Genomic DNA, 3,431 nt, shown 5'->3' on the forward strand with positions numbered 1-3,431 from the left:
TTTAAATGTTATGGTTAAAAATGTTAATGTTTTACTGTGACTTGTTGTAGGCTCCTAAGTGGACCATAAGGTGAAAAACCAAACCAAATTAAGAAAACTAACCTGAAAAACAAAAAAATACAACAAAAAATACAATTAAAAACCAAGTTGCTCCGCCAGAGTGTCTCTTTTGGGTCACTTTTGCTGGTCCCAAGCCCGGATAAAGGAGGAGGGTTGGAAATGTGATGTTAAAAAAAGCATGAATCGACAGAAGAAAGTTCATTTGTCATTCTAAACATATTTAGGGTGTTCTTTACTCACTTCTTGTCTCTCCCACGGCATTATTCCTCTCTCCTACAGCATCCATCACAATTACATGATCATGGCCAATTATGCAAATTAGGAGATGACGTAATTTCGTGACTTTTAGGACAGCCAATAGCTACTTTCCTTACTGAGGCGTTGGCAACACTGCTAACTTTAAAAATCAGCTATCTGAACAGCTAACCGATCGCTGCAGCTGTACATTGCCCATCTGTAAATAGCCCACCCAATCTACCTACCTCATCCCCATATTGTTTTAATATACTTTCTGCTCTTTGCACACCAGTATTTCTACTTGCACATCATCATCTGCTCATCTATCACTATCAGTGTTCATTTGCTAAATTGTGATTATTTCGCTACTATGCCCTATTTATTGCCTTTAAAAAAAAATCACTTCTATTTTGTTATTGACTGTGCGCTTGTTTGTTCCATGTGTAACTCTGTGTTGTTGTTTGTGTTGCACAGCTTTGCTTTATCTTGGCCAGGTCGCAGTTGTGTATGAGAACTTGTTCTTAACTGGCTTACCTGGCTAAAGAAAGGAGAAATTTAAAAAAACAAGAAACATTTTTTTTCTTTCCCTGAAAGGGGTTGTAGCTCAGTGGTAGAGAGCATGCTTTGCATGTATGAGGTCCTGGGTTCAATCCCCAGCTTCTCCATGTTTTTTTTGCAAAGACCCAACTTCTACTTTCCAGAATGTTGAAATTCTGAGCAGGAAACAGAGATGTGCTAAATCATTTTGTCTTGTAATCTGAAGAACATGCGTTCAATCCCTGTTAGTACATTTATAGAACAGAAGTGGCATGGTTGCCAATTTTTATGGCATCATTTTCAAAAACTGAAGTTCATGTTTTCGATCCCTGTCCATACCTGTTTTAAGAATTGCTGCTATCATTTCATTGTAGTTTCAATGGAGTGGTGTATATAAAAAGTACATTGTATTAATATTGCGTTTTATCTGCAAATTAAATGGGATGGAAGCTCAGAGGGGGAGTGCATGCTATATTTGTATGAGGTCCTTTCTCCACTGAGTTTGTGAGCCAAATTCACATTTGTACAACTACTACTTTCAGAATGTTTATAAATATATATATTAAATATATTACATTTTGCAATATAGAGTGGCATGGTGGCCAAGTGGTAAGGCGTTGGTCTCGTAAACCGAAGATCATGGGTTCAAATCCCATCCGTGCCTTTATAGAAAAGACTTCTGATTCCATGGAAATGTACATTCATTGGAGGACTTTGTAGAAAAATAATGTTGTATCAATAATTGAGCACAAGTTGAAGTATCTCTACGATAGAGCCACTTTACATGTATGTGGTCCTACAGTATTCCCCAATTTCTGTTTTGAGATTATTCACTTGTTTAATTAGGTTTTGCACAACTCCCACTTTCCACAATGTTAACATTCTAAGAATGAAATAGATGTGCAAAGTCATTTGTTTTTGTTAACTGAAGCACATGGGTTCAATCCTTGTTCGACGTTTATGATAGATAGCTGATATTATGGAAATGTACTTTCATCACAACAGTGTAAAGAAAAGGTCAATTGTATTGATATGGCCACTGCGACCTGTATGCTCTAGTCGGCTGGCCCTCGCTACATATTCGTCGCCAGAACCACTGGCTCCAGGTCATCTGTAAATCTATGCTAGGTAAAGCTCCGCCTTATCAAAGCACTCACGCAGTAGTCCTCGCGCAGCAGTCCCTGCCAGCTGCAGTCAGAGCAGGAGATGTTCACCCCTCCGCGTCCAGACTGCAAATGAATCCCGCATGTGGGAAGCCGCCTCTGGCTGATCCCGCCCTGGCTTACATAAAAAAAAACACAATTAACCTGAATTAGGGCCAGACTAGTTCCCATCATTTTCTCACATTGCCATTGAAAGTTTTTTCTATTGTCTCTTTTTGGTCCATTTAGATTGTAAGGCATTTATGAAAAAGAATTCTCTTTTACAAATACATTAATTATTCCATATATAAATTATCACTGTTTCCACCCTGTTTCGAATCAGGGACCTTTCACTTGTGAAGCGAATGTGATAACCACTACACTACAGAACCTGCTGCCAGGAGTAAACCAAATATTACAGATATTCATTGCATGAAGTCAAATTTCCAAAATAAGGCATATAGGAAAAATATTTCTCTGTTACAAATACGAAAACCATGTGTCAATTACATTTTTGTTTCTTTGTTTGCCCAGTTTTGAACCAGGGAGCTTTAGCATTTTAAGTGAACGTGCAATCCACAACACTACAGAAACTGCTGCTTGAATTGTCATCAAGGAGTAAACCAAATATTACAGATAATCATTGCATAAAGTCAAATTTCCAAAACAGGGCATCTATGAAAAATAATTATCTTTTACAAATACATTAATTATTCCATGAATACATTTCTGCCCAGTTTCCTTCAGCATTTTAAGTGAACGTGCAAACCACAACACTACAGATACTGCTGCTTGAATTTACATCAAGGAGTAAACCAAATTTCACAGATATTCATTACATAAATTCAAATTTTCAAAGTCAGGCATTTATGACAAAAATATTTCTCTGTTGCAAATATAATAATTATTGCTTGTGTCAATGAGCGCTGTTTCCACCCAGCTTGAAACCGGGGACCTTTCGCCTGTTAAGCGAACATGATAACCACTACCCTACCAAAACTGCTGCTTGAATTGTAATCAAGGAGTAAGCCAATTATTACAGATATTCATTGCATAAAGTCAAATTTCCAAAATAAGGCATATATGAAAAATATTTCTCTATTACAAATACGAAAACTTTTGCATGTGCCAATTACCTTTGTTTCTGCCCAGTTTTGAACCAGGGACCTTAAGCATTTTAAGTGACAGTGCAAACCAAGACACTACAGAAACTGCTGCTTGAATTGTCATCAAGCAGTAAACCAAATTCTACAGATATTCATTGCATAACGTCAAATTTCCAAAATATGGCATTTATGAAAAATATTTCAGGGGTCTGAATACTTGCTAAATAAAGCGACTAAGTCGCAAAGTTGGCAACACTGAAAGTTAGTGAGGGAAATATGTCTCCAGCTTCAGCGATTTTTGCAATTCGTTCCAGTCATTGGCAGCAGAGAACTGGACGGAAAGGCGGCC

General features: G+C 37.5%; 1 non-coding gene across 1 annotated transcript; it reads left to right on the forward strand.

Annotated features, from left to right (window-relative positions):
• The first annotated feature begins 1,426 nt into the window (after nucleotides 1-1,426).
• Nucleotides 1,427-1,498, forward strand: trnat-cgu. The gene has a single exon. It is a non-coding gene; the product is annotated as a tRNA-Thr (tRNA).
• Nucleotides 1,499-3,431: the final 1,933 nt, after the last annotated feature.

Source organism: Oncorhynchus tshawytscha, unplaced genomic scaffold (genome assembly GCF_018296145.1).
Source record: "Oncorhynchus tshawytscha isolate Ot180627B unplaced genomic scaffold, Otsh_v2.0 Un_contig_9986_pilon_pilon, whole genome shotgun sequence".
NCBI classification, from domain to species: Eukaryota; Metazoa; Chordata; class Actinopteri; order Salmoniformes; family Salmonidae; genus Oncorhynchus; species Oncorhynchus tshawytscha.